General features: G+C 40.9%; 1 protein-coding gene across 10 annotated transcripts in view; it reads right to left on the reverse strand.

Annotated features, from left to right (window-relative positions):
• The window catches only part of LOC104061206 (monocarboxylate transporter 2), a 44,463-nt gene extending 40,807 nt beyond the window's left edge, over positions 1-3,656 (reverse strand). Inside the window, exon 1 of one of the 10 annotated variants that reach the window (XM_054076955.1) lies at positions 3,642-3,656. The gene's annotated coding sequence lies outside the window, so the exon portion shown is untranslated. Of the gene's footprint in view, positions 1-3,361; positions 3,516-3,641 lie in introns of those variants that run through there. The other 9 variants (XM_054076952.1, XM_054076951.1, XM_054076953.1 and 6 more) reach the window with 9 other exon arrangements.
• Between the last annotated feature and the right edge of the window lie 3,740 nt (positions 3,657-7,396).

Consider the following 7,396-nt stretch of genomic DNA (forward strand, 5'->3'; position numbering starts at 1 on the left):
ATACCACATTTTGGTATTCTTTTGGGTGAGACTTCTAGATACATCGGGAAATATAAGAATGAGTTTAGGAAGCCCTTTGCAAAATACGCATCAGACCTCCAGTGAAAGCTTTCAATGGCCTCCAAAACAATTGGGTTTTTTATCATAAATTTTCCTCACTGACTTTTTGTTTTTTACTAGAGATTAGGGCTGTTCACCTCCTTTTACATTTTATTTAAGGGAATTTAGTTAAGCCCAAGCTCAGCATTGCAAAGGCATCACCACTGGTTCTGGAGGCCCTCAAAGGTTATGCAGGAGAAAGGCCACCACATGTCAGTCTCATTCTCATCCTCCTTCCTCAGCATCCACTACAAACCACTGTGGATCAGAAGGACTTGTGGTTAGATCCAGTCTAACAGCACGTAGCAATTGCATTGCATATGTGGCTGTAAGCTTTGCTCCTCTGACACCCACCTGAGGGTTCATTACCATTTATAGCCCAGGATCCTCACTGGAAGATGAGAGAAATAGGTGGTAGAAAGAGTCATTTTGCCTAATGGCCCTGCAAATCAAACTCAGTTTATTCCATTTCTTGTCCAGGATTACCACAGGTGCCTGGCCACACAGGCAAGTCCAAGCAGGCGCAACTACTGCTCATGTTTTGAGGTGGCAACGTGCTTGAAAGTCTGGGGCAGGACCTGTGCAGACACACGAGAGCTGTGTTGTGCTCCAGCTACCAAGCGGTAGCTGGTCTGGAGCACACAGAAACAGGCAGAGAAACCCACACAATTCTGTACTCTCACTCAGAGGCACTATTTAAATGCGCCAAGAGCTGCTGCACCCTTCACTTAGATGCTCCAAGGGACACCTGAAAAACATAAAGACTATTCAACTGTTAACATTGAGAAAAAAACCTGACATCCCTAGACCTCTGACCAAAGTTGATGAGGAAAACTGGAGGAAAAATTAGTCTAAAATGCTAACATTTAATACATCCCATCTTGAAGAACTTCTGTTTCCACCTGTCTAGCATCCAGGATGGCAAATTGTTGGGTTTCCAGAGATTTCATTGCTATATCAAGAAAAGACCAACTAAGGAGTCTTTTACAACAAAATAAATAATAATGAAAGAGTCCTGTTACACTATGAGGGACGCTATGTTATAATTTTAGCAATTTCAAGAAAGATTGTACTTAATAAGTTTCTCCTGTTCTCAAATTAAGAAATAAAATGATTCAATAGAAATTCAGGGAACATTATTTTTCCATTACAGACATCCAGAATATATAGAACAAGTTATTCTGACGTAGAATCTATTATCCCCATCATCTAAGTTTTTCCATAGAAAAAAAATAATTGTCTTTTAGAATTATACTAACTCTACTTCGTTACTGTAGGGTGGAATTTTAAACAGGAACCCAAGTTAAAGAGTAATAGCGGTCATGTTGGAATGACTGTCCATTGACAAGATCTTTAAGAGATTACTTATGAAATATGCGTTTGATTGCACGGTTTCTTTCATTAGTGGATATTCTACACAATTTAGACCATTAAAATATTATGGAGAATATCAAGCTCACAAAAATATCGGTATCTTCCAGTGGTTCTGAAATTAAGCAAAATAAAATTGATGAAGAGAACACAGTGAGGACACATTTCCTCATTTAACGTTATATTTTGTATTCACAATCTACATTGTTTAGGGTATGCGAAAACTCCCAGGCCCAAATTCAAATCTTTTTTGGCAGTCCTTTAGAAAGGTTGAGCCCAAACTTTAAATATATTTTCAGGGATTAACAAGAAAGGTTATTTTTTATTGCCACCAATTCATTCTGCTTGTAAAACTGTGACTAATTGTACAGCATCTTTAAAATCCTACATTATGAACATATTTGTTAATTTCATTTCATTTTCCATTTAATGGGAGATTTATTGAGAAGACTTTAACATAAAATCAGATTATGGCATCAGCTTCATTGTCCAGCTTTTCTATATTAAGACAAATTCTTGCACAATAGAGAAAATCAAAAAGAGGAACTGCAGTTAAATGAAAATGTAGTGTGGACCGAAAAAATAATAATCACATCAATTGCCTCTTACTTCTCTGACTGTAAAGCAAAGCTTCCAGAGCCTGACTTGGAGGAACTGAAATTTAGGGATTATTTTAACAGATTTCATAGCCTGAGCTATTAAATGTCTAACTGACAGTAATGTGACACATCCACATTCTCCCCTAATTTCTCCTGTGGCAGCCACATGGTATGTGGGGACATCAGCACTGAGGAGGGACCAGGACCTTTGTCTCACAGGGCATTAACCCCTTCAATGCCACCCTCTTAGCCAGGTCTTTATCATCTTGAAGATTCTCTGCATTAGCCCCTCATCTTCTACATTCTTCTTTCCATGAGGCACCATAGCAACTCCTCTAATATCCACGTCAAGGAATTATTCTATGTTTTGATTTTCCTTTTCAGCAACTGTTCTCCAAACTGTCCTCTGGGAAGCTCTCATTTTCTTATGTCAATGCCCTTTTATCTCTGGGACCACACTTACTTTTTCCCCCTTCAATATTGTTCGGGCCCTACCACACCACTGAAGTAAAATTACAGACCTATAATTTTCCATGTCATATTTGAATGAAGACATTACATTTCATTTGTTGTTCTCCAGTTGCATTATGTGTGGAATTTAATTTGTCAGCTCTTTGAGATCATCCCAACTCACTCTATCCTTGACAGGTTTTATCTTTGCTTTACAGAAAGAGCATTGAACCCCCCACCTCTGTATTCACCTTTTCCTGTAGCAGAGGAAAACCATGAGAGTAGCTTTTGTATAGCCATGATCTGACTCAAATTGACCTGCAGGCTCTTTCATTTTAACTCTATTTCCTTTTTGTGAAGTGATACGTCTGGACTTCCCATTTCTCTGTCCACCATTCCCTATTGGCTTCCTGCTTTATAGTTAGCTATTATTTGGTCACATCTGGATCTTAAGCACTGTTCTTCCCCCCTCTTTAGAAAACTGTCTGAGGCTACTATCGTCAACATGATACTAAAGATTTTTCAGGTCTTTTGCACAATCAAGGTCCTCATGACTCAATCCAGTTGATATTACCATCCTCTTTCCTTAATTTATTGAACTGTTGCCTTTTGGAACCAACAATCACAGTCCTCCACTCTGTAAGCCAAATCAGCCAAGGACTGTTCTTAATTATTTTCTACATTCGTTTTATTTGGTTGAGGTCTTTTCGCTGCTAAATGAGAGCGCCACGAGAAAATCAAAACCAAGTCTAATGCAGCTTCACCTGTTGATCCAGAGACTCCGTGGTGCCAAGTTTCCCTCAACCCAAGCAATGCACCCCACACTAGACATACAAACTCACCAACCGTCACTCAGTGGGACTGCTCGCTCTTCGGCAGAGCTGGGTACTGCTCAGACTCCCCTCCCTGAGTCGCTCTGGTTGCTGGTTCCCCTAGTAGTGACCTGCTCAGCTTTTAAAGCCATCTACTGAACGCTTCCCCCACCCCAGATGCAGCTGAGACCAAAGGTTGAGATCAGAGGCTGTATCCTCATATGCAAAACCTTTCTGTTAATTGCAACACCCTCTGCCACCCAACCCTTCAAGTTACATCCAAAGGCAACTGTGTCCCACATTAACTAACCTTTCACGAACAGGGATGGCCCTTCACCCACCAGGGACAAATTCAGGACAAACTCTCCCATTGCAGCGCTGGCGTCTATCAGATCTCTGTGGATGTTAAGAAATCATTTGTCAGATACCCCTTTTCCTTGCTTCCTCTATATCCCTGTACATATTAACTTATTGTTCCTTCACGATGTGTTTCTGCAGGCTCTGCTCTCACTGTCTTCCAGGGGAATTTGCATACAGAGAGCCCCTACCTTCACCCACTCTGCTAAAGCAATTTTAACCTTCTGGCTGAAGTTCTCTTGCATGACCTCTAGGTCACCTAAAATCCTGCATCAGACTTATTTTGACCACTCAAGAACAAATGAAGGGATTCACAGGCCACAGCAACACTTTCAATGGTAAATTCCACCCCGGAGTAAGGGGAGGGATTACATAAAGTTCCTGAATTTCTTGCCAGCAACCAAGCAGTTGACTTGGACTGGTGAGCGAGCAATGTCCACAACACGAGCCCCCATTTTGCACAGGTTTATATAACCCTATTTCAGTAGGAATATTTCCACAAGACTTATGTTGCAAATCCCCATTTGGGGGGATTTAAAAACATTCCCCTGCAGTGTTTATAATCCAGACACCGCAACACACTGAAGCACAAGAAAAAAAAGCAGGAAAAAAGCTGTCTTTAGGCGGGCCAGCATAATGTTCTTATCCAATCTGAGTAGAAAACTCAGCAGAAAGGTAACCAGAGACAGAGAGAAAAACAACACATCTAAGCTAACTTCGCAAGTCAGCATCTGCTGTAGCCCATATTTCCTACCTTGTAGCCACATGCAGTCATCCATACTATTTTGTATTGCCCCAGCAGAAATATCTTCTTTGCAAGGACACAAGGAATGTTCAAAGCCAAGCACTAGCTCCCAGTTTACATTAACAAGAAAGGCTGCTACCAGTACTGTTGCAACCAGCTCAAATGTGCTTCTCACAAACACAGAGCACGTAAACCACATCTCCCATTTAAAAGGATCATCTACCAGCCAAGAGTAACAGCACAGTAAAAACGTTTCCAGTGGTCAAAAGACAGCACAAATTCTTGTGAGAAATCCATGGAGGGCCATTAAATACAAAGATGCCACCTCTGGCAGTGCAGGCAGCAAGTTGCTGGAAACTGGGAAGCATTGGCAGCTATCTCCATTCTTGTCTCCCCAAGTATCCACCGTTAGTTCACTGTCAGGGAGAGAATACCAATTGGACATAACTTGGTCTGATCAATCCTATGGTTCAGCTCTTCCTTCCTCTCTGGTCACGGCTTGAACCTGTTATTCTTTCTGAAAATGTTTTACAATCAGAAATATAATAAGCATATCTGATGGTTTTCCATCTTCTAAAAAGGAATAAATCTTTAAATGCAGCTAAAGGTGCTATGAGAATTCATTACAGATTGTTCAAGATACACGTGGTCCTCTGTGCTCTGTCCCATAGAAGGGCATCAGAACCTTTGTAATGCAGAGGCTGCAATCACACCAGACCTCGAGTTCACAGAAGTAACTTCTTTCAACACTACATCTTTAGGAATAACGTTATTATAAAAACTTAATGACATTGCAAAAGGTGAAATTCTAAAAGTCTAAAGGAATTAAGTGGCTTCTGCACTGCTGGTCCTTTTCTTCCAAAAACGTGCCTTCTCCTTTGCTTGTAGATACTTGACAGTTCCATTGGCTCTGCGCCATTTCAGACCAGTGCTTTACCAAATCAAAATACAAATTTGAGGAGGGACTGGGAGAATTAAGAACTCCTTGCTGTAGCAGGAGGCCAGGTTCAAGAACATCTAAGGAACCTGAAGGTGCACAAGTCCATGGGAGCTGACAAGATGCATCCACAGGTCCCAAGGGAACTGGGAGATGAAGTTGTTAAGCCACTATCTATCACATTTGAGAAGCTGTGGCAGTCTGGAGAAGGTCCCACTGACTGAAAAAAGGGAAACATAACACCTATTATTTAAAGAGGGGAGACCCAAGGAACTACAGGCCAATCAGTCTCATCTTTGTGCGGCAAGATCATGGAGCAGATCCTCCTGGAAACTATGCTAAGGCACATCAAAAATAACGAGGTCATTGGTGACAGCCAACATGGCTTCACTCAGGGCAAACTGTGCCAGATAATTTGGTAACCCTCTATTTCTCTTGTTTAAGACACAAAATGCAAATTTGCAGAGTGAATACAGTAGAAGAACATTTATTGGCTGTGGGAGAAGGTTAATTTGGTGTTTAAATATTCTCACCTCTGAACTTCTCAGAATGTTTGAAGGAATCTTTTACTGAAGGAATAGGAATAGAATCAAACTGGAAGAATATACATCACATACTATCTTGACTTCTAATTAATTAATCTATTGAAATTTCAACTTGAGCTTACAGATAACCAAAAACTATGTATCATTAAAAAAAAGAATCAAAAGTTGGCCCAAGTATACAGTTCATACTTTTATAATTGGACTGGATGTCGCCAGCTTTCTGTGACAGCAAGAGTTGCAGAACAGAGGTCGCATGCAGATCTAAGGAGACAGGGGAACAGAAGAATGGAGAGCATTCCTTTAAATGGATTTATTTGGAACTGCTTTGGTTGATGATTTACAGATATGTTATCATTGCTAGTACTCAGTGACATTTAAAGATCTAAATAAGCACATACTGTCTTTTAACAGGTCAGACTCCACACTTCGAAGATCTAAATAAGCACATACTGTCTTTTAACAGGTCAGACTCCACATTTTGAAGACTGTGACTGAGGTTGTCAGGGCACACAGCCTCCTGCTGTAGCTGTGGGGACAGGCTGTGTCCTGGTCCATAGACGTAGAAATCAGGAGAAACCTGTGACTCACCTTCACAGAATTGCATACAGCAATGGTCCTTCCACGCTGGCAAGGCCTCACCATCACTCAGGTACTACAAGGAGGAGGACATCATGCTTTATCTATTCCCTTTTGATCCTCTTCAGGCAGATTTATGCTTCCTTTGCTCAAAGCCTATGAATGCAGGAAGCAACCTAGCCCTTCAAAAAGAGTCAAACCAGCCAAACAGACTCCAAGTGGGCATTTTTAGCATTGTTCCATTGGAAGCACAGTATTTAAGGTTTCATACGTGTACTCAATCTCCCTTGCTATCTGCTACCACACACATCAACTTCTGAGTTGGTGTCTGGTTTAAATTACACTCTGTGGAGGGCCAAAGCTTTGAAAGATGTAAAGAGTCCATAGAGGTTTTGTGTGCAATTAACTGGCTGAAAAGGAAGGAGATTCCACTGTCATCTCCTGTAAGGGAAAGCTGGCAAACAAAACCTTTGCTAAGCTTCACAAAATCCACTATAGAGAGTTATATTAGAAATCAGTTACTTTTGCTGCTCCTGAACTAACTTGTTAAACTGTAGCTTGATCATGTAAACTTAGTTAAAGTTAATAAGTACCTGCCTCTTACAGTGGATATTTGCATTTTTATCTGTGTAAAACACAGGCACATAAATCAGCAGTGAGGCACATAGGACCTTAACTAGATGTTACTAAAGAGGAGAAGTTCAAGCTTTGTTGGTCTAACTCTTCCCTCTTCAAGAGGCAGAGAGAGGAGTACATGCTGCAAAGAGATAAGGAGAAAGCAGTGGCTGGGTGGTTATTTCTTCACCTGTTGACTGCACGTAAGTGTTCAACTGTGAGATATTCCCTTGCACGTAGCATATGCAAGTGTACTTCTTCATAGCTTTGGGGATATGAAGAACCAGAGC

The sequence above is a fragment of the Cuculus canorus genome, chromosome 11, assembly GCF_017976375.1.
Source record: "Cuculus canorus isolate bCucCan1 chromosome 11, bCucCan1.pri, whole genome shotgun sequence".
Lineage (NCBI taxonomy): Eukaryota > Metazoa > Chordata > Aves > Cuculiformes > Cuculidae > Cuculus > Cuculus canorus.